Genomic DNA, 25,097 nt, shown 5'->3' with positions numbered 1-25,097 from the left:
TCCTGTTCTGACTTTTCCTTTTGCAGCACATCCATATCCTCCTTTATTTTAGTGATGTACAGTCTGGTCTCATTTTCTGACTCCTGGCTTCTGTGCAGCCTTTGCTCAGAAGAGTCCAGATAAGATTGGGCCTTCTCTAACGCCATCTGTTGCCTTTTTGCCAGATCATGGCCTTCAGCACATTTATTCTGTATGGCTCCCATGTATAAATATAAATATGCCGCTATCCTAACAATCTTGTCGTGCTCATCTTTGGCCTTAGGAGCCATATATAGTTCACTCAGGGCCACGTGTAATGGACCCTGATCTCTATATGTATCTGACCCTGTTTCAGTGACCTGTTGCGTGATGGCCTGCAACCAGACTGTTTGGTCCTGGTGAGTCCATTCACCTCTCACAAATAGTTTGTGTAAGAAGTGCTCTCTGGCTATTTTCATATCTACCAAGGTCGTCATTCTAGAGATTGGTCTCTGTCCTGACTTACGGAAGTTAGTATTTTAGTTTTGCAGAACAGAACTTTTCTTGGAGTGTCCCTTTTGAGGAATGCTTCACAGCGTAATGCAGCGTGGTGATCCGACTGGATGTATGTATCCCGTCAGTTAGCACACTGTATTAAGCTGCACAAGTGGTAAATCTAACCCAACGTCTCGGCTCGAGCCCCCAATTTGTAAGAGGATTCAATTCAGCACTACAGCTAAGTTAACGCCTAGTCTAGAATACTGAATGAAAACCCTTATTGATATATCTTTAGGTCCGGTTCATGCGTTCTGGATGACTACCCCTATATAACACCCCTCTCTTGGAATCCCCCTGACCCCACTGAGCCAAGAAGTAGTTCTGTTTTGCAAGTTTAAAAGGTTTATTTGATAATTTAAAATAGATATATATATCACGCTTTATAATAAATTAATAATTGAATATCACCCTTAATCTAAGATGATAAAGATTAACAACGGAGAATCTGGCACTAGCACACTTCTTATAATCACCAATGAGTTGACATGAAATGGATAAGGTAGCACACTGGTAAATAGGAACAAAAGTATAATGTGGTAGAGGATGCTTTATGTAAGCTCAAATGGAAGTAATGTTGAATGAAAATGCAATACAGAAAATACTCAATATGATTTCAACAAACAAGGTAATCACTTTTCTCTGGCAATCCCCTCCCCCCCTTGATGCAATGCAAGGAAATGGAAGGAAGCACACAGTTCTCAGAAATGCAATCAATATAATCAGTTCAATCCCCCCAAAGCTTAGACAACAGAAGTTTAAAACACAGATAGGAGTTTTGAAAACACAGGCCCAAATGCTTTGATATGTGCTAGCAATGGATGAGAAATATGCTGGAAATGCTTTTGAATTCCCTTTCAGAGGTTCAGGGTGAGTGGTATCTAGTTAATATTAGTCCAGACTCACCCTAGCAATGATGCAGGGATAGTTAGCAGGTTAAACGAATTTCTGGCAAATGGAAAGCAAACAGCAGCAGTTTTTACATGTGAAGAAATTGCAAATCGCGGTAAAATTCGCGGATGCGTGTTCCGCGATTGCGGTAAAACTATAAGGGGTAGGAATGCGGTTCTTGGTGCGATTCAAAGCTACGATTCTAAGCTATCAGAGGAAAGTTACTGCAAGTCTCTAGCCCAAACGGTCGCGGAGATATGAGCGATTTAATAAAGGTCGTTTTTGGGTTTGCAAATTTCAAAAGCTCAAAATGACAAGTGCAGCTTGCAACTAGAAATGACAGGTGACAGCTAGGAGGCAGTTCTACTTAGGTTAAATAGATTGAATTAGATGAATTTAAACTAAGAGATTGGTTCTACACAGTTCTGCTGGGTACTCACACTATATTCTTGAATTAAATGGGCCTCATCACGGATCTGGTCAGGGTTTTAGACGGGACTCTGGTCTCTCTCTGGGCACAGCACTGCTTTCTCTCTGGGTACAGCACTGCTTTCTCCCTCTGGTCTGGTCTCCAGTTCTGGATAGATTGAAGTCTCTAGTTTGGCTTTCTGGAGGTTGATGGAGGTAAGTATGGATTTTTCCGGCAGAGCGTCCCGCTGCAGATGGATTTGGAAAGGTCCCTATCTGTCCTGTCTGTCTGCTTTTATGTGTTTAGAATGTGGGTGTGTTCTAGCATCACTGACCCTACCTCTCTCTCAGCTTCTAATTGGTCAAACTTCCATTTATCCTTTGATTGGGGAATGAACTGTGAGTCAGAGTGATGTCATTTTACAGCCTGCAGAAAGTCCACTCCTCCTGTCAACTTACACACAAATCTAGATTTGAAACAAATACATATTTGCAGAGGTACATATTGTTTTAAAATCATATGCACCCATCATGCATTACAGGAGGTATCCCCTGTTCAAACTCTGCTCTTCCTGGGAGCTTGCATTCAGAACTGGCACATATTTCACTTTTTAACTGATTTTGCAATTTCTGACATGGACCCAACTTTACATACATGTGTGCAGGGAGTAGGGACATTAACTGATGAAGTTTCAGATTTTTAACATGCATACATTTAGAGTTATATCCACTTTTCCGCTGACACCCCCCTGAACACGCCACCGGGACGAAAAACCTCTTAAAATGTGGGCAGAAAAATAACAAGAATTATGGTGTCATTTATAAAATTTTCACATGTCCGCTCTATGAGTTATTCATCTTTTTAAAGTTATGTTCTGGCTCCAAAGGGGTGTGGTTTCCCAGGTCACATGGTATAGAAACCAGTCTTTCCAGTTTCTGCCAAGCCAGCTTGCTCTCACAGGCAGTGCCCCTCCCAGCTCTTGCCAAGAGGAAGCTACATTTTACGACTGCGGTAATAAAAACCTTTGCCTGAGTGAAGAGGGCTTTGTTCACTCTCCTGCAGAGCACAGATAATTCAATTATCAGATAGATGGCATATCCTTAGTGTGGGCAGCAAAAGGAAGGTTGGCCTGGGAACACAGTGGTGACTCAAGTTTCACTGCTGATGGGGGTAGTTGCCAGGCAGAATCAAGTTCCTTAAGCCAGACTTTCAGCTACTGTCATGTTATTTGTTGCTTTTTAAATTAACTTGCAATTTTACACATGCAGCTAGCATGCTGATTCTAAGTGCAAAACTATGACATTTAAACAGTTACAAAGGCATGTGACACCAAACATAGCTCACTCATTTAATCTAAACATTTTCGATTTTAGTGTCTTTAAATCCAGTGCAACTTAAACTGCTGACTCCATAGCTCAGCTAGTTTTGTTATAAGCATTGTTCTGGGCTCTTCATTTCCCAGATTTTGTAGGCACACAAAACTCCATTCTACCAAATGTCTGCTGGTGTTCAGTGAATATTTTGCACATATTGCAATGTTTGAAAATAGGCATTTTGACTTGCCTTCAGGGAAACAGAGTGGTTTTAAAACGCCAGCTTTTGGATAGTGGTGAGTACTGGTACTGCACCTATTTTTGGGATTTAAGAAATGAATTCCCCACAATTCTAGGTTGCATTTGGCAATCAGCATTGCCATTCCCAATGGTTTCAGACTACTGTGCGGGTAGTCCAATGGTGGTTTTAGGCAGCGTCCTTCTGTGCCCATAACATCGGCAAAAATGGGTGGCAGCCTATTCTTCCTGCATTTCCCTGTGCATTTTCTGGGAAGCTCTGGCCATCATGATGTTTTCATGTCAGTACTGCACAGTTTTGAGGTAGGGCTCGGATGCATGGGTAAATACATCCCACAATGCACCGCTTTATTGATAACTTTTGAGTTACTTAAAATGTGTCCCAAAAAGACTAACTGTAGTACCGTGACATTTGTTGGGACACAAATGTGTGGTTCAAGAATATTTTTTGAAATGTATATGATGTATTTGACACATTGCATGAAGGTAAGTAACTTAAAAGTTATCAACAAAGTGATGCATTCAACCAGAAATGTCTATTTACATCCTTAACTTTATGTGATCACTACGCATTTTTTACTGTGCATCACCAAAATGCAGAAGTTTTTGTTTGACCCCATTTCACTGCATATATGTGCGGAGGAGACCCTGTGCAGCTTTCCCCCTCATAACCGCTCACATTTATTATTAACTTTACCCACCCCCCATATATATATATATATATATATATATATATATATATATATATATATATATATATATATATATGCATGCATGCAGTGGAATGGGGCTGTGGAAATTTGGCATTTTGGAATGCACAGTAATGGGGTGACACCCTTTATGACACACAGTTTGAGTGCAATGTTCTGGTTTAACGTGTGTGTAGCTTATTTTGGGACCTCAGCTTAAAATTACAATATTTGCTAGCATTTATTTTGGTGTGTGTGGGGGTTAATACTTGTTTTGTGCACATTATTAGGTTGATATTGATTGAATGGGGAGACATATTTTTATTTTTTTTTATTTTTTTTGTAATATCTAGTTTATTACAAACTTTTATTACAATTGTTATTATCAGCTTTCCTCATCAGTCTCTCCATTTCACATCTTGTGGATTATCAAGTTCAAAATTCAGAAAACCTTTCAGTTTAACGTTTTCTCCAGAAAATATATGACTGCACAAGTCAGGTGAACTGAATTCCCACTTAGGATTCGCATCCACAAGTCATTCATGCTGTCAGTAAGTGAAGCGAACTTGAACAAGTGTAGAGTTCTTAGATCTTTAAGCAAATGACACTCAGTCAGTATGTGTTTTATCGTTTCCAGGTGGCTCGAACAAAACCTACATAGAGGATCCTTTATATTGTCAATGTGCCGGACAAAACACAATTGCCTAGTCTTGTAAATGTTTGTTCTTAGACGCAGAAAACCATCTCTATGATGTCGAGACGGAAATTTGCACAAATATTTCGGCAGTTGGTCCAATTTGTTCGATGTCAGCCTCAAATCCAGGGCAGTCTTTAATTTGTGATATTTTTCCAGATTATCAATCCATAGCCATTGTCTCACTTTTTCTTTTGGCATTTTGAGTACGTTCCAATAGCATCTCCATGGTGACATTTGCAGCTTGCATGTTTGCTTTTACTTTTGCAGACCACAATTCCTGTAGGGTTTCCATGTTTGAGTTTTTTAGTGAGCTAAACAGTTTAAATGCTGGTTCCGGCTTCTCCATTGACATCGTTCGCAGCAGAGCCATTGATTTCCAAATGACTGCTCCATACATAGGCTCCAGTCCTAGTTCATGGCGAATTACTATCACTGATAAATATTTAGGCACTCTTAGCGCACGTCGCCAAAACAGACCTTCAAATTTTGACCAGATCTTGTAGTCAATATTCCAGCCTGTCTCGGCTCTGAACGTCATTACTGGTATCACCTTTTGTATGTAAAAGGTTCGTACTGGAATCAAAGAAAATTTCCCGTATTGTGAGTGAATTCTAGCTCCTTGTAGAGTGTTTTGAATCTTTTTTCAAGTTCAGTCACCCATCTCCATTCTCTTATCGAAGTGCTAAAGAATATACCCAAGTAGCGGATCTCATTCACTGCTTCAATCGGGACGTTCTTTATTGTCCACTTAAAGTTCTTGTTTCTGTGACCCTCAACGAGGCCAAACTTCATTATCTTTGTTTTTTCCACGTTGATTTTCAAATCATTTTCCATCAAATATATATTCAGCGTATTTAATAGCCTCTGTAAGCCTATTTGCGTTTTTTCAATCAGTACAAGATCGTCTGCATAGATCAGACAATTTACAAGATTTCCGTTGACTTTAGGGGGGAAGCAGTGAGTTTTTGCTAACGTTCCTGACACATCAGCGATGTAGAGTTTGAATAAAACCGCTGCTAGTGGGGAGCCTTGCTTCACTCCCTTATTTGTTGCAATTGGTTCAGAGAGGTCGCCATTTTCATTTAGCCTTATTCTTATCGAGGTTAAATCGTGCAAGGCCTTTATGGGATTTAGTATGTTGTCTGGGCAGTTCCATTTCTTCAGCTTTCCCCAAAGCTTTGCTCGATTTATTCCATTAAAAGCTTGTTGCATGTCAATAAATGCAAGGAACAGTTTTTCTATTCTTCGCAGGGATTCTAGTTTCAAGAGATTCAATATGGAAAGATTGTTTTCAGTTCCAACTCCCTTTGTGAAACCAGTTTGCCTTACATCGTTTAGCCCCGACTGAAGAGCCCAAGCTGACATTTTTTTCTGTAAAAAGGTTGCAAATACCTTTCCGATGGTATCCAATAATGCAATTGGTCGTTAATCGGCAGGGACGTCCCTGCTGCCTTTCTTATGGATCGGGACGATTATTGCCTCAGACCAGGATGAAGGAATTTTCCTAGATTTTGTTATTGTCACGAACAATTCAGCTATGAACTTGGCCCATTCATAAGAATGTTGTTTTAACATTATATTCGTAATGCCGTGCGGGCCAGCTGCTCTAGTATTTTTTATGTTTGCTATAGCACAGACTATGTTATCCACCGTCTCTATTGTGTCCCAGCATGGATCAGCAGAGTTGTTTTCCTCTTCCGTAGATCGAACATGTGATGCAAATACTTTCTGAAAGTGGCTCACCATGCCGCCTCAGATACTCCATTTGCCATTGTTACAGCTTGATTTAGATGATCTTGATTTAAGATTTTCCAAATGTCTCGGGTGTTATGTGTTCTTATCAAGGAAAGCATCGCCTCACTGCGTTCTTGGTCCCGCTGTTGTGCGAATGCTATTAACCAGTTTCGGTACCTTCGTTTGCGTTGTTTGATTATACCTACACTATTGGTACCAAATCTAGATGGCAGATCTTTTAAATCTTTCCTCAATTTCTTCTTTTCACTATTCAAGATGGTACTCCACGTATGTTTGTGGTTAGATACTGGAAGAGGATTTCTTGAGGGGTGTGTGCTCAAATTTAGAAGAATTGCTGGATAATTTGTAAAGTCTGAGCTTTCTTTTTTTTCTGACTGAAAAACAGAAGTTAGTTGCTCGATCTGTTTTATATTCAGCCTGATTCTATTGCGGCCAGAATTCACTTCTAATTGAGTACAAGACGTACCACTCAAGTGCCTACACCGAGGTTGCCAGGACATTTTCAGTCGGTAGTGATCGCTGTGATTCGTCGGTGTTATCTGCAGATTGGTAATTTTGTGCATCACGTTGTTCGAGACCCAAATCTAGTCCAATATTTTCTTTAATCCCATATTTAGCCACGTAATTTGTGGTGGAGAATCGACAGGCACGTTTCCGTTGACCATAGTACAATCTCTGGATTGCATAGCCTCGGTCCATCGTGCTCTTCTGGAGGAATCCTTGAGATCTTCAGGACAGCGAGAATTACTTATTAGTTGGTTTCCATTAAACCAGGATGTATTTAGGTCACCACACACCATTATCCAGAGGTTTTGGAGACTCCTCTGATTTTTGTCAATTATTGTGGTTATCGATTTAATAAATGCCGCTGCCGAGATCTTTGCTGGGTTCGGTTCCAGTATACGTTAAATAACAACAGGTGTTGAGATATATAATGCTCTTTTCCAACTCCACTGTTTATTCTTTCAAGTAGGGTGGATTGGACATATCCATTTGGGTTTATTTAATCCACCACTTCCCAACTTGTTCCTATTTTTATCAGCGTCAATAGCCCCGAAAAAGGGCGACCTCTTGTGTTTTTACTTGCAGGGTTTATCAATATTTGGTATCCATCTTTTACGGGAGGATGACGCATCCACGTTTCCTGTAGGCATATTATGAAATTATCTGATAGGTGCACTGGGAAGTTGTTATATAAGTGGCTGAAGCCTCTGGTGTTCCAGGAAATCAAGGTGTTTTCGGCATCCAGTCCATCATTGTCTAGTTAGTGTTTTTTTCAAATTGCTGGATGGTCCTATTGTTCATGGCAGATGTCAAATTTGAGTTCAAGTGCTTGCGAATCTGGTCGCGACGGTGACTCAGAGAGCTCTTCGACTCTCGCCTGTCTATGCCTTCTGCTCCTTTCTGTTTTGTCGGCTCGAGATATTCGGAAATCTCGAAGCCAAGGCATAACATTTCATCTTTTACACTCATCAGTGACCTTCTGACTGCTTGCGAACTAACGTGTAGCAATACGCAGTCAATCCGTTCTTCTGAGATGTATTCAACAATTTGTATATCATCAGAAGTGATTGTCCTTAGTAAAGGCACTGAGTGCAACAGGCGCATTACATTGCCACGATTCAGATTTACATCAATATCATCCGCCAACACGTTTACCAATTTTTATTTTTTTGATGATGTGCAGTGTTGTCCAGAGATAGACGTCTTCGGAGTTGGTTCTCCAATTTTTTGTTTTTGGGTGGCTGTACGCTTTGGATTTAATACAGTAACTAGCTTTACCTTGCTGTTGCAGGGATTAACCATCTTTCCGCCATCCGTTTGGTTATCGAATTCCACAAAGGCTGTAGCACAATTCTCTCCCATTTATGCGGGAAGACATGATTGAATCCGTTTTGTTTTCAATCTGCTTTTGTGACTTAGAGTTTGTGCATCCTGAGAATTCATTTCCGCATTGGAGAAGTTATCGTAGGAAGCGCTGCTGCATTCTTCGCTTACATCGTGTGAGTAAGTGGACAAGTTGCAAAGTTCTTAGAGTCCTTCGATTGCCAAGTCGCAGCTAGATTCCGAGACAACTCTCCTCCGCTTGTTTGGGTTCGATCTTGCTGGCTTAGGCGCTTGTCTCGCGTCTTTGTCATTCAAAATCGAGTCATTTAATGTTTTTTGCTTTTCTTTTCCATTGTCGTTCTCTTTTGTTGGCACCAAAACAGGAAATAACAGTTGTTTGTTTGTCGATTTCCCTGAAAACTTTTCTCGGGCAAATACCTTAGATTTGGGGGGAGCTGTTAGGTTTCTAATAAATTTCTTCGAATTTGAAGTTTGCTTCGTGACAACTGTATTTTTGGTCTTTTCTTTTCTTTTTTTGTGTTGAGCACTACTTGCTACCCCTCCTTGCCCTTCATCTTTGTGATACCTGGGTTCTTTCCAATTTGGAGGTTTTTTGCTCCTCCATGAAAGATTCCAAAAGAGGCCTTTGAGTTTGAACGACTTGGTGCCGCCGATGGCAACTCCCAGATACTGGATAGGACTGATCTTTTTAAGCCATCGCATGCTTGCCTCCCATCGTTCGATTTTGGGGCCTCCACTACGTTTGATTGAGATTCCACCTGATTATCAATTTTTGTTTCAATTTCTTTCATTTTTATGATAGGCTTTATTGCGCTTACATCAGAATGTGCCCGATGGAGTGTGCTGACTTGGGCGCTAGTTGGAACGTTATTATCGGTTTGTGTTCATTGTGGTGCAGCTTTGATCACTAAGACTTATGTCTTGGCCACTTCCTGAGTGAGCCGAGTTTGAGAGTGCTGAGCTTAAGTTCAAGAAAGACTTTTTCATAAAGTTCAAAAGCTCATCCATTTGAATCCTGGCTTCATTTGATTTTTTTTCGATTAGCTGAAATATTTTTTTAGTCCATCTTCCATCTCAATATGATCGTTTACTCTTTGTTGTTGCTGAGAGTTGAAATTGAGTTCCATCAATGATATTTTTTCGGCTAAGTGTCCAACTATCGCTCCGTTGTTGTGTAACGTTTCATTCACACTTTCATATAATTTTATGAAAGGTATTGGGGCCTGTGATGTCGCTGCTAAAATGTTGTTATGAATCTGTATTGTCGCAGCAACGGATAGGTTTGATTTAGCTTCTGTAATTGAGTCGATTGGGCTTGCCACCTTATCCTTGCAATGGCAGTTGGTGTCGCAGTGTTCAACTTGTCGAGGCAGAAGTTGCTTCCCACGACGTGTCTCTGCAGATTCAACTGTGTGAGCATTTAGGGGAGTGGAGCAATTTGGAACATTATCTCCACCTTTTTTTTCAAGGATTTAGCTCGCAATGCCGCCCTTCTCGGCTTTTCGGCTCGTCCGTCTCCCTCAGAGTAAGTCTGGCCTTCCGTCCCGGTAAGTCAATTTCGTTATTATTAAATCTCATCAAAGGGGTAAATTGTGCAATGCGACTCGCATTTTCTCTTTGTTATTGGACACTGATTTATCAATGTTTATTGTGTCTAAACGTTATATCACTCACCAGCTGGTTAATGAGTGGATGGCTCGTCTGGGTCAAAGGAAATACTTCTGTGTGGGCAACAGTTTGATCTGGCACCTGTTTCCGAAAATGGAATCTTAACGTTTTGGTGTTTTTTTGAGTGCGCACGGGTATCCGAGTTCAGAAGCTCGGCGTCCGTCACATCAAATGGGGAATAGAATAAGTCTTCTCTTTCCTCGTTGTTCCCATCTAGTGGACCGCATGATTGTAAGATTTTACTTGAAGCATCAGAACTTGTTTTACAGGCAGACTGAGCGGCTCTTTCAACCTTTAGAGTGTCCACATGTTTTATATTTTGTTGAATGTAATCTTGCGCGTTCAGAGTGTTTTTAATGTTTTCCGCACTTCGCGGGTCACATGAGACATCTGCTCGAGCGTTACACTCACGCCCGTTAACCTCATTATCGGGAGGCTTTGCCTCGGCTTTTCCCGCTATTTCAGAAGCATCTGAAGCTGAGCTGGCCTCGTCGTTAGCTGCTGGCTGAATACAATCCCCTGCTGGGAACCGTCCTTTCGGTTCTTCGTCGGAGGTTATTGCTGAGACTGAGGGCACTACTGATGGCGGAGGGAGGGTTAGAGGGGGCTCGAGGATGACAGACATCGATGGAACTGGTGCCGCCGGACCTTGTAGAGCTAGACTCGTTCCCCACATTCCCCGCTCCCAGGTCACAGGTCTTATAGTCAGCCCCTGGATCGACCGTCAAAAGGCTTTTATCCCCTTCGGCGGTCGCCGGGTTCAAAAGCATTTCGCTCCCAGCGCTGGGCAGTATTTGTTTCACTTTTAGGCGAGTTAAAGAACGAGTGTCCATGATCAAAAGTCTTACCTGGCAGCAGGCTACCTGCCGCGGACTGCAGCTGACTGAAACTCAGCGGGAAAATCCGTGCGCGCTCCGCGCTGACCAGGCCGTTTTGTAGGGAGTTGGCCTTTTTTTTCCTTAAAGGTACACTTCTTGCTTCGCAATCCAAGGAAACAAGGAAGCAACTGAAACAAAAAACGCCGAAGGTCGCTGCAGCTCCTCTCACAGTGGTGTCTGCAGCTGACTGAAACTCAGCGCGAAACTCTGGAGAAATATGTTCTTCCCTGGGGCGGTGCAGGGGGAGGAGGGTTGGGGTGGTGTTGTGAAGAAGATTGTATGCCCATTTCTCCATGGAGAGATGTAACTGTGGTGGCTGTGCTTCTGGGGGCAAAAACACTGCCCCCTTGTAAAGAGATGTATGTTTGGATTCAAATTCAACACTCACAATGTTCCTAGCAAGAAGCACAGTAATGCTACAAGCAGAGACAGTCGGGGACATGCAGCTAGGCAGATGCAGCTGATTGCCAGGCAGTGCAATACTTGTGGGGTCGTGTAGGGGCAGGTCCTGCGCAAAAACATGTTTGTTTTTCGGAACAGTACCTAAAGGGCAAGACAGAGATAGCATAGGTTTGTTCTTTGGAGGCCGGCACGGTATAAGAGGTCTGGAATGGCTGCCCCTCAAGTTTTGCGCAAACAGAATGGCTCCAGACTGACAGCGGTTTTAGGCCTGTGTACCGCCTCATACTTGCCAGCCCTACTGTTTTAGGCAGTAGGCAGGCTACTGCTTTATAAGCAGTCCTACTCCCTACAGTTTTGGGTGACAGATCCTACTGCTTTTTACAGTGGCAGGTAATTTATGTGACTCTAAGGCAATTAATCTGTCTATGCAGTGGGTGGATAAGTGATACATTTGAGTAATGGGCTCAGATCAATACACTGACCTGACGGCTACGTGACTCTGTACCTGCACTCTTGCAGGGAAAGACCTTACGTTAACCACCAGTGAAGGCAAGTTGCAGAGCGTACCACCATCACACAGCATATGCCGATCAGACTGAGGAGGGTATCAGTCTCCATGTTGTTCAGTGTTCCACCTCCACTGCAGTAATAAATATGTACTACCCGGGCTGATGCTACAGAGGAGTGGCAAATGTTGCCTACCAGCTCTGTGTGATTACCTTCTGTGAAGGTGGGTAATTAAATTTTGTTTTACCTTACCATTCAAAATTATACAGTGTAAACATTTCAACATCTCTCCATGTTGTGCTGTTTGATGGGTTTTGCATTTTAGAATGCTCCAGTGGTGCCAACAATGTATGGTTTGTAATTTCCTGTAATCTCATTGTTATGCTAAGTATTATTTTTGAAACTTGAAAAATCCTACATCCTAGACTTTTTGGTCACAGAATGTTGGAAAGTATGCTGCCTGCCCACGGACGGCATGCAAGGCTGCATGGGGCGGGCCCACACTGAGGAAGCACTAGCATCTACTTCAACGCGCCGTGCGTGTTAACTGTATACATATATTTATACAGTTAACACGTGCAGTGTGTTAAATATGACGGTCGCTCTTTCCCTCTAATTAAATACTCCTCCCGCAACACCTGATGCGATCCCAGCCTGCACTGCACCTCCCAGGGTGTCAGACAGGACTTGGGGAGGGGGAGCACTTCACAGCTTTTGCTTAGACCCAGGGCGTATGAACAAGCAGTGCAGGTTTGTGTGGTGAGAAACCGTGCCACACAAACCCCCCCTCGCCTCCCGCTCGGCACCATCAGCAGTTTATGCAGCTTTAAAGTTGCCAGACAGGAAAGCCGGGGAAGTGTTACAATTTATCACGTTCAAATTAATTAACAAGTGGGACAAATTAAGGGGCTTGCTGGCTTATCCTGAATTCTAAACATTGACTAAAACGGCAGAGTTGCATCGCTGTGGCACCCCTGCACGAAAACATACCTACCTGGGGCCACTTTGACTTGACTTACCTTACTTAGTAGGCTGAGTAAGTGTGAGGTCTCTCCTCAGGACTCCAGTCTCCAGGAGATCGAGTCGCCATAGTCACACTTCTCTCATGCTGTCAGTAGTCAGGAGCATGCGTTGCTGCCTGGCTAGTGGCTTCTGAAGCTGAGCTCTCGCAGGGGCACGTGCAGTATGCCGGCCTAGGCACGTGATGATCCAAATCCGCAGGCAGCAGGCACAGGCGTAGGGGGTAGGGGAACGCATGAGCGAGCTGCGCAGCAGGCAGTAGAGTTAAGAATCTTGTTTGTTTACCATTACCAATACCGAGGCTGCTGCGCTGCTGCTGACTGTCTGAACTCAGCGGTGTAACACAAAATGTGGGGGCCCCCTGCGAGCCATGTTGAGGGGGCCCCCCATCTCGGCAACAAATCACGGGTCGTGCCACACTCTGGGTCAGCCTAGATTATCACATTTGCACAATACGCAGAAACGTGGTGCTGAAGGGGTATGCCGGAAACTGTACTAGGAGAAATATATAAATGTGTTTTAATACAATACACAGCACACTTTCTGAGAAAAATTGGCTAAAAGGTCAGGGTGTTTGCAATTGGTTTTTAGGGTAATCCCAATCCAATACATGCAAGTCACCCACAGTGCACAGGAACATTAATTCTTTGCTGTTAAAAAATCCATGCCACATTGAAAACATGTCCCACTGGCTGCACAATGTAGACCAGTGTAGACACATAATAACATTACAGTAAAGCAGGCCAGGCCACATCTAGACAAACCTAGACGGGTTGCACTAAAATGCCAGTCAAAGCAATAACACTCATCAAGAAGAGAGCACACATTCAAGCCTGGGTCTCTGCGGCCTCTAACAACACAGCTGAACTCTTTAAAATCTGCAAGGAACAGGTCAATCCTGTTGCAGTCTTCACCCCTCCTGTTCCCTCCCAGAACCGCTGTATGGCTCTGGCCTCTCACATCTCTGCTAAAACTCTGGACATCATGTCCTCTATCTCCTCTTCCTCTCCCTCTTTCTCTCTCTGCCCCCCTTTGCCCATCTCTACCTCTCCTCCACCTTTCTCCTCTTTCTCTCTCACAATACCTGACAAGGTTTCTAGACAAGTCTGATCTATGAAAGTGTCATCCAAACAGGTGCTCCCCTGCTCCTCTAGAACCATCAAGGACCATATTGATTCCCTCAATCCAGCCTTGGCCGATTTCTGAAATCACTCATTAGCCACTGGAACATTGCCCTCTTCCGTTAAGCACTCCCTTATACACCCACTCCTCAAGAAGCTGTATGCCAATCCTACCTGCCTGGCAAACTATTGCCCAATCTCCATCACCTCTTTCCTGGGCAAACTCTTAGAAAAGCTGGCCATCTCCCAGCTTACTCTGCACACTGAAACTGTTAGTTTTCTCCATGACCATAAGTCTGGCTTTAGAGGTGCCGTAGGCCCGGAAATTGCTCTGCTGAACACCCATGAAAATCTGCTCTCTAACCTTGATTCCAGCATTCCTTCTGTCCTAATCCTCCTTGATCTTTCCTCTACTTTCGACACAGTCAAACACACCATCCTGATCAATCAACTACGTGAGAACCTGAACATCACGGATCAGGCCCTGGAGTGGCTGACCTCCTTCCTCATGGACTGCCCCTCCAGATCCAACTTGGTCCCTTTCTATCTGCCACCTCTCTCTCTACCTGTGGCGTTCCCCATGGCTCTATTCTCTCACCCAGGTTTTTCAACCTCTACTTGGCCCCATTGGCCCACCTGATCTCTCCCTTCTCCTCTAACGTTCAGTGTTATGCGGTTGACACTCAGCTTTCCTTCAGGCTCCTCTCCTCTCTCGCTCATTCCTGAATGTCTATCCATGATTCAGGATTGCTGCACCTTTAACAATCTCTGCCTTAATGCCAGTAAGACGGAGATCATTCTCATTGGGGCCACTGCCCCTGCTTTCCCTCTCTCTAGCCGCCCACAATGGGCCCTCTTCCTTCATGTTCCTTTGAGGCAAAACATTCTCTTTCTCTCCTCACATCTCTGATGTCACCAAGAAGTCCCACCACCAGCTGCTCCTCCTCAAAGGGACACTTCCCTTTCTCACTTTCCCACAGAAGCTCACTGTCTCCAGAGCCCTGTTTCAGTCTAGGCTGGACTACTGCAGCAACCTCTTTCTCAATATGCCTTCCTCTACTCTCCCCCCTCTGCAACTAATCAACTAATCCAGGACAGAGTGACTTATCGTTGGCCTCAAGCTGAGGTATTGTATCTCTCCAGCCCTGAAATCTCTCCACTGGCTCCCGGTGGCTGCAAGGATCAAGTTCAAGACCCTTTGCATTGTCCACAAGGCTTTGTGGGGCTGGGGCCCACACTACATCCAACACTCTCTTCTAAAATACCTTCCTTCTTGAGCCCTTCCCCCAGATGCCTCCAACTCTCTAAGGTTTAGAGGCTTCTCCAGGTAGGGATTGGTGGGTAGATCTCTCCTTTCCGTGTGCCTCCATCTGGAATGGCCTCCCTGCCCCTCTAATACTAGAGCAGACCACCTAAAGTTCCGGAATCAGCTCAAACTTTCATATTCTCCTCTGCTTTCTCTCTCTCCCTCCGCTGCTGACCTACCTGACCTACCTGTTGGCTGTACCAACTGGTTTCTTGGCTACCCTCAGAGTCTCACCTTGTCCAGGTTCTTTCTTGATCAGTCACACTTGCACTGCCTCCGGGCCTATCATGCACAAAGGGGCTGTAACTGTAACCCTACAGTCCCATGTTCTCCTTGCACTACCGAGAGCCGCGCTGCCCTGGCTGCACCCACTCAAAGCATTACTGCCCTGTTTTCCCCTCCCCTTTTCCTTGCACTTCACCTCCCATTTCTCGCACTTGCACGATCTGAATGACACAAGGCCTAGTAAGATTTTTTGCTTTATTCTCCCTCTATCTTCCCTCCCTTGTCTTGTCGTGCCTAGAAACACTTGTGTACAGGCCTGTTATAAATGCCTTATATCACATCATTTTATCACAGATGTCCAGAAAAATATACAATGCCACAGTAGGAAACAGCAAGACTGGAAGCACCCAAATGCCAGTCCAGCCAGGTTATTAAACTTAGCAGGTCTGCTTTATCAGTAATGCAGAGTTAAAAAAAAGTCATAAAAAACTGAGGAATGACTAGACTGCCTGCACCAAATGCCTCTCTAAGCACTAATAGCACATTTCATGCCTGCGTAGCCTGAACATGGACAACCATTATGATTTATCGCACAATCCCGACCCCCACACATCCCCTATCTCTGCCCCATCCTCCAAAATCAGATCATTGGCCCAGAATTACCTTCACATCCCTCTTCCTTGTCCCAGAGCTTACGTATGAGGCTCCTTGCCTCATAGGTGGTAAGTATTGTGATGAGGAAGAGTGCGACTGGAGTAATGAAGATTACCGGTAGCATAGTCAGGCATTAAATCCATGTACCTCCACCTCATACCAGTACTTGTTTATGAGGCAGAGTGCCTCATACACAAGTACTGCCTCATACACAAGTATAGGAATGAGGAAGAATAGGGCTAGGAGTAATGACGATTACCAATAAGTAATCAAGGCATTAAACACAAGTAGTGCCGTAACACTGTTGAGTTGACTGGGCTTCAGCACCCCCCCGCCACACCCCTGACATTTTGGGCTATGTTCACTCAACCTAGCTGACAGAACAGTACACAGATGTTAAACGGCACCTGGGCTTCGCTGTTAACAAGGGCCCAGCAATTACTAACATAAAGTATTTCACTGCTAGTACCTGCATTCAAATGCCACATTTTTTAGGCAATTGAAATCATGATGTTGTTTTAGTACTTGCTTGTCAAGGGAGTGATTGGAAGGGTAGAGAGGGGACAGGAGACTGCTCATTTTCAAAGCAGTCCATAAATGGTTGCTTTCAGACTTAAAGGAGAGAGTTAACTGCGTGTAACATTGAAGCTGCACTAGAATAATCTCATTAAAATGCCTAAAGAAGTTAGATGCTCCCACATAAATCAGTTTGCCACTCCCCCAACGCCCGTGAAGGTAGCACCTCTCCCAACATTTGAAGTATTAGCCCGTGCGAAATGTAGGTTTTGTTGCACCCCTGAACACAAGTACACACACCATTCACCATATACACACACCCACACCCAGCCATCCGTACATTTAAGTGTGCACTCTTTCACCATAAAAGCACACCCAGGCAGCCATCCATACATTTAAGTGTGCACCCTTTCACCATGCAGGCACACCCAAGCAGCCACCCGTATATTTAAGTGTGCACCCTTTCACCATAGATGCGCACGCACCAGGCACCCACCCATACATTTAAGTGTGCACCCTTTCACCATATACCCACACAGGCAGCCACCCATACATTTAAGTGTGCATCCTTTCACCGTACATGCACACATGTTTAAGTACACACCCTTTCATAATACACTCAGACACGCACACGTTAATGGGTTGAGGGGTGCCCTATTACTTCAAAAATAAATTGTTTCTTTTTGAAATCATTCTGACTTCATAAAGAAATTATTTCCATTAAGGACCGATCCAGAATGGAAATAATTTCTCTATGAAGTCAGAATGCCTTCAAAAATAAACTATTTCTTTTTGAAGTCATAGGACACCCCCACCCCATGACATGGACGCTTCCAGTCTGGGGTCTTCCGTGTCATCATGGTATGGGGAGAGCCCTCGGACTTCAAATAGAAAGTTTCTTTTTGTAGTCACTTTGTCTTCATAAAGAAATGATTTCTGTTACAGAAATAATGTCTTTATGAATACAGAGTGACTACAAAAAGAAACATTTTTTAAAAAAATGTAAAAAATATATTTTTAAATTTTTTTCTCCAGGGGGGCATCTCCCAGGACATGTACTAGTGGGCCCCCCCGCACTGAGGGGCTGTGGGAGCCCCTGTTACGCCAGTGTCTTAACTGCGTGCAAACTTCAGAGTCTGAAGTTTGCACGCAACACTGCACAGGGACACGCTCCAGACTCACAAACTGGTGCAGCACAGAGCCACACAAACTGGGGGAAACTTGGGGGGGGGGATAAATGTCATTGTTTCCCCCCACTTTAAATTGTGGGGGATTTGTCCCCTCTATCCCCCCCATGTCCTGCGCCCATGGTTAATTGCAATAACTGCAAATATGCACAGGGCTACCTTTTCCACCATCATCCCCAATAGTTTACTGGGAATTAATGCAGTTTGCTGGAATTTTTGGTTGTGGGGCACTTTTCTTGTTGTGGGCCACTTTATTGCTGCTGCCTGGGCGTGTTTCTTTTCCCAGTTCGACCCTAGCCCTACTGAGGACTTGAAGGCCCCTGCAGGGCAGTGGGCATGTTTAAATTTGTTTCTTTCCCAAGGCTTATGCAGTGGAAATAATAAAACAAAAAATGAAATTCTTGGGATGTTGTGGGAGAGAAGGTGGTCCTTTGGGCCAGTGTGTAGCAGAAGAGGGCATAGAGACACTTTCAGATTGTGGCGGGGTACTAATTTGCAACCCCAAAAATGGCCCATGAAAATATGCAGGGGAAAAAACGTTTGGCTCTGTGTCCTGTGAAATTTCAGAGGGCAATTTTGGGAGAGTTCATGAAGCTTTACTTGTGGCTTGTCGACACAATTAACAGTAATATCCAGTCTCATTTCCATTGTGACATTCAAACATGCACATAATTTACTATACCCATACATTTCTATCAGGCATGTTAGTTCTGGACACATTGAAAACCCAACTGCCTTTTTGTAATCTGTTTATTGATGTTCCCAACCCTAAGAAAAACAGCATTTGAACAACCTTTTTGGGTTCATACCGTAGCTTTCAAACTCGCTAATGGATCTCTGAGAAGGTTCTACCGATTTCTTGTGTGACATCCTGATAAATACATGATGCATGTCTGCCATTTGGCCAGACATATATTACAGACGTGACAAAGGATGACAACACACTTGAGGGGCAGGTGCATACAAAAGTTTATTGGTGCCTCGCCGTTCCATACGTTAACATGGGTCACTTGATAACTATGTGACACATGTCGTGCCACCACTAGCGGCTGTCTGCCGAATGGTGGTACTCCTTTGTTTGTGGTGAGTTGTCGCACTAGTACTCTTTCACCCTCACGTATGTCAGAAGGGCGAGCTTTGTGACTCTGGTCCACACAGTCCTTCATCCTCTCCTTTGCATTGGGGTCATATATTGTCACTTCCCCATCGCTGTCAGTCATCTGACCACATTTGACCTGGGGCAATCTTGTGCAGACTGATCGACGAAGCATCAGCTCGGCCGAGCATATTTCCGTGGAACTATGAGGCATGTTCCTGTAGTCACGCAGGAGCTGATACAGTTTGTTCTAGTGGCCTGCGGGTGATGTTGGCCATGAACCGCTCTACTGTCCCATTAGCCTGTGGCCATAGAGGTGTTATCTTTCGATGTGTGAACCCCATGTGGTTGGCAAACATGGAACTCACTTCCACTAAACGGGGGTCCATTGTCGGACTTCAGGACTTTCGGGATGCCCTAAATAGAGAAGATGCGATCCACTGCAGATATTACCGCTGTAGTGGCTGTCGATTGCAGTAGTTGCACATCCAGGTATCGTGAATGCTCATCCAGCGCTACTAGGACATACGTGCCAAAGTGGCAGGAGCCAAAGAAGCCAATTACTACTTCTTTCCACACATGTTCTGGTAGCAGAGACGTCTGTAGCAGTTCTAGGAATGTGTGTAGTTGTAGGCTGATAAAGACGTTGCAGGACTTGAGTGTGTTTTCAAGTAGGCTGTGTATGCTGGGGACCCACACTTTTTGCCTTAGTAGTCCCATGGTAAACACAATGCCCCAGTGTCCCTCATGCACCATATCAACTGCTTGCTGATGTAGCTGGGCTGGTATGACAATCTGGTTCCCTTTCAGTTTGATGTCAGAGGGTGCAACCGAAAGTTCGCCCCTCAGCCGAACCAGCGTTCTCCACAGACGTATGTCTGTGGCTGGGCTTAGTGCTGCCTCCTGTTCCGTGGTGCACCACCGCCAGTTTCAGATGCATTCAAACCCCAGGGATAGGGTTGGGTCTTTCTTTGTCAACCTGCCGAGTTCTTCAAGCGTGATTGTCGGTGGGCGGGCATGGTGTGCTATGTAATTAATGTACCCATTGGCACAATTGCTTGAGGGCTTCACATTTTATCGTGGATGGCAGGAGAGGAAGTCCACTGGATTAGCCTCTTTTCCTGATTTATGAATGTTTAAATTGTATTCTTGTGCCTTAGTCCCAGTGGGCGATGCACGGTGGTGTCTCTGCTGATGGCTTTCCGTAAATGGTGACCAGGGCTTGGTGATCTGTGATGACAGTAAAAGGTTTACCATACAAGGCTAAGTGGAAGTGCTGGCACAGCCACCCAATGACAAGGCCCTCTTTCTTGGCCTGTGAGTATCATTGTTCGGCCTCTGACAGGCTCCTGCTAGCGCTTTTAAACACATTGTGTATAGGCGCTACATACATAAACTATCATATCATATCATATAGGTTCTTGCTAGCGCTTTGAAATACATTGTGTATAGGTGTTATATAAATGAACTATCATATCATATCAAAGATACAGTCCTCGTTGGAGCATGGCCACTACCAGAGTGCTGTGCGATTATGGCTTCCAGCCACACGGAGCTGCGGTCCACAGCGAGCTTGGTTGCCAGGTTAGAGTCAAAATAAAACATGCTCACCATCTTCGCAATGCACTTTCTGATGCTGCCAAATGCTGACTGCCACTCTGCGTCCCATGTGAATTTCTGCTCTTTCATCGTAAGCGCTCAAAGCGGGGTGCTGATGGATGTGAAATCCGGGAGATAACGTGTGCAGTAACTCGCAAGACCCAGAAAAGCGTGCACCTGAGCGACATTCACTGGGCGATCATATGTGTCTGAAAAACCTCAGTGTTGACTTGTTGAATGTACATTTGTCCTTGTTAAGGGTTAGTTGTGTGTCCTCCAGTGTGCTGCACACCTTCAGCACTGTAGCATTGTGAGATTCTTCTGAGATGCCAAACATCAACGTGTCATCACTGTAGTTTATGCAGTTTGGGATGTGAAATATTACTTTCCTTATTTCCTCCTGAAAAATCTCAGCGGCGGAGGTGAAGGTCATTATACAGCGGAAATCCTCACTGATATTGATCTGGTGATACCCCTTATTTAGGTCTAGGCAGGAGAAGACAGTTGCTCCATTCAGTAAATGCATCACATCTGTGATGTGTGGTGTCTGGTGTCATTCTCATAGGTGTTCTTGATTTGGCACCCGCATGTTGATGCACAGCTGGATCTGTCCCTTCGGTCCTTTCTTGAGCACTGGGACCACCACGGAAATCCACAAAGTGGGCCATGTGACAGGTTTGAAAATGTCCTCTCTAATGTGTGCTTGAAGCTCCCTTTCAATTTGTGGATGGATGTTATGGGGTATGCCCCTGCACCACCGGCTTGATGTACGATTCGATGAGCAATCTTATTTGTCGTCCTTTGATCTTCCCCATTCCTTTGAACAAAGACGGGAAGGTTGCCTCTTTCTTTAACGTCGGGTTGATGTATTTGTTCACCATTAGGTGGTACAAGATATGGATCAGTCCCATCTAAATGGCCGACCAGAAACTAGATATGCAGCCGCTGGTGGCCTCTGTGGCAATTACATGGACTGTGATGCAGTCAAATTTGTCCCTTTGCACAGCAATGGCACATTGGCGACGTGGATGTAAATGTCTATCTGAGGTTTCTTAAAGCATTGCGGTTGCGTGAGTTTCATTAACCTGGCCCCAGCATCACACTGACAGTCGGCCCTGAGTCTATGAGGAAGTTGTGTGGCACCCCTTGTATTATCAATGGCAGTGTTGGGCTGTGGACCATTGCTGTTGGGTTGTCCGGGGAATACAGGTACCCCTGCCGTCTCTCAGCGCTCAGTTGCATGTCGGATTCACTAGTTGACGGTTATGTCATGTTAAGCCCATTTGTAAAGCGCACGGTCACCCTAGGGTTTCTTGGTGCTAGACGATGTTGATTTGGGCAGGTGATGCACCCTCCTCTTCTCTTTCCTTTGTGTTTCGAGTGAGCGTGAGTTTCTTGCCTTGTCAGTGCACCATTCTTGGGAGGCATGTCTCTTATCTGAATGCTTCTTGAGTGAAGACCTGTAGCAGTATGAACTGCAGTATGCAGTATGAACTGCAGCCTTTCCGGTGTGCCTTGATGCATGAAACGGTCATCTCCCCCACATGCTGAGCATTCCTCTCATTGTACACAGTCCTTCATGGAAAAATTCACATCCACAGTGGTAACACAGTTTTTTGTCCTTTTCCTCTGCCAACTTTGCAGCTTGGGTACCCAGCTTGTTCACTGATTCTTCTTTCATTGTCACCGTTGGTGACAGTTATAGCTTGCTAACATCGACACCTGGTGTTCAATGGCAGTGGTGGTTCTTGCTAGTAGTTGGATCTATGCCAGAGTATGTGTCTTTTGCAGTAGCTTTTTCTTGAACATCGGAGAGAGGCAGCCGGCGATGATTCGTGATGTAATTGCCTCTCCGTCGAGTAGCGGTGGAAGTCGGAGTTCCTGACTTTGGATCTCAAATTTATCACAAACCTTTCCATAGTTTCTCCCACCATCTGCATAGTGGTGTAGAAGATGTGCCACTCATAGTCAACATACTTGTAAATTGCAGAGTGTTCATTCAAAATGCACTTGAGCACTGGGTAAGTCTAATTAAAATCCTCTGGCAGCTCGAAAATAATGTCTCTCACTTCGGGGCCCGCTGTAAGCATGAGGAGTCCTTTTATTCACTTGTCATCTTGATGGCCCAGGGCATATAGGTAAACTACAGATTTCCGGATCCATCTGGATCACCTGGGCCCCAGGTTGGTCCTCTTTGACAGGTCAAATGGGAGGAGCGTTGGAATGGGAAACGTGTTCCCTACTTGCTGAGCGATCTGCTGCACCAGTCCTCCTGGCACTGGTCCTGGGAACGCCTGTCCTTGATCCTAGCCTCCCATTCTGAATCTCTGTGGCAGAAACCCTCTTAGCAGGAGCACTGTGCTGGGTGTCTAGATCGTGCTTGCTTTTTTTTTTTCTTCACTGTCCCAGGTATGGGCAGCCTTAAGCACAGTCGCACCCTGCACAGCCTACGTGTGATCTTGTGATTTCTGGGGTATTTAGGTTCTCCTTTATCAGCTTTTCAGACACGTGTAGGCCTTGCCTGACGTTTATTATTGCTCACTTTTGCTTTTATTTTTGTTTTTCTCTCTTGGATGTGAGCACCCAGAGCAACAGGTTCCCCTTGGGCTATGGTTGTTGGGCTTCCTCTGCTGGGACCGCCCTCCTCATGCAGGCTAACTTCTCCCTCGCTGTGGTCTCCGTACTGTGCTTCAACAAGCTGAAAGCCGTGTCAGGTTTCCATTTCCCTTCCTCCTTTTTTTTTCTTTCAGCTGCGTCGTCATGCCACCACCGGCAGCTCTACCCCACCATGATCTGTAGTCCCCACCTCTTCGGGCGAGGCCAGCGCAATGCTCGCGCAGCCTCGCTGCACCATTCTGGAGCCCCGCCTGGTAGAGCAGCAGCTCTCTTTGCTGGTTGCCAGATGCACTAGCAGGCTCAGGTGTCAATCGGGTGTATGAGTGGCAAGCTCGGGCGGCCGCTTCGCTTTCACTGGGTTCAGACTAGTCAACGGTGTAATGCTGTTTTGGTCAGACATATATTATGGACGTGACACAAGGATGAGCACACACTTGAGGGGCATGTACATGCATAACTTTGTTGGTGTCACGCCGTTCTTCACGTTAACTCAGGTCACATGACATGGCCTGCTTCATGTGATAACCATGTGACGTATAACCTGGGCATTTGTCCATCTTTGTACCAACACATTTGCTCATTCTCTTTGCCCCTTTTGATATCCCACCCAGTAAGGTGCAGAAGGAGACCTGTCTTCTTTGTTGGCATAAAAAGGCAGCAGATTTATTTTCACAACAAAATAAACTCAAAACACTGCAAACAAACTTTGTGAAAATAGTTCTGTAGATGCGACGACTGCTCTGTGTCAAAAACTTGCTTCCCCCTTTCCCAACCAAGTCCAGAGTAGGCCAAAGCTCCCCCAACCATTCTTGTCTGAGCCCCACCTGCCCTTGCAGGTGTTCCTGGGCTAGGGGAGTGCCGTTTATTCGAGGGAAGCTGAGCCCTCATTTTTACCTTCAACGCCCCTGCCGCTTAGGCCCCCAAGAAGCACTGGTCCCGAGGCTCATTCCGAGTCTGTATCTTGCCACTGGTCGCCAAAACACTGCCTCGCCATTTTGTGACATTAATGGCCAGGCATTGTCATTCCACTACTCTCTAAGCAGGCTGGGTCAGTTCAAAACAAAAAAAAGATCCTTCTCTGTGGCAGGCGTCCTTCTGCTCGAGCTGGATTCTCCTGCAGCAGGACGCCGGCTGGCTTATATGCAGCCTAGCACGCCCCCTCCTATTGTTGCCTTTCACAGGTATTTCCTTGGGTTTGGCGCGATTCCCGCACCTCAGGCTGCATCTAGCAAACCTCCCCCTTTACCAGGGGGGAGGGAGGAGGACCCTGCCCACGTTATTAGGGCGCCTCCTCCATCTCTTATGTCGTCAACTCCATTTCCCGCGACACTACACATGCCAACATGCCTCATTCCATTTGGAAGATGCTCCTCCAGTCCTGGTATTAACTTTACAGTCTGGAACCTGTAGTCATAGGTTTACAATGGAGGACTACAAATCCCAGGATACATTTGAAAAGAAAAATAGGACTGGACTATCATCTCCCTGTTGGCCTGTAAGCTGATATGAGAGCATTGAGACCAGGTTCATTCCCATAATGTTGGCATCATATTAAACAAACTAAATTACATACATGTCCAAGGACTCGTGGCAGTTAGACAAAACACAGACTTGCAAATCAAGGTCAGATGTAGACAAAAACGTGGGGCAGGAAAGGTTTAATGATGAAGAATGAGTCAAACAAACAGAATGTACTCGAGCATTTGGAGGTGAGTAAGGAGAATCTCTGGATATTTGGGGCATTTTGCTTTTGCATAGGCAGGCGTATGTGTTAAGCTTAAGGGGTGGATACATGCATCTTAGAACAGCCACTTCAGTAAAGGCTGCAGAATATTACATGGGGCTTGCCCTGACTGTCATGGGTTGCAACGTAAAGCTCCATCAGCACATAATTATGATTGATGTTCAAGCCAACACTCGTTAGTGTAA

The sequence above is a fragment of the Ambystoma mexicanum genome, chromosome 14, assembly GCF_040938575.1.
Source record: "Ambystoma mexicanum isolate Mex_15411 chromosome 14, UKY_AmexF1_1, whole genome shotgun sequence".
Taxonomy (NCBI): domain Eukaryota; kingdom Metazoa; phylum Chordata; class Amphibia; order Caudata; family Ambystomatidae; genus Ambystoma; species Ambystoma mexicanum.
Note: the sequence above shows the minus strand (reverse complement) of the source record.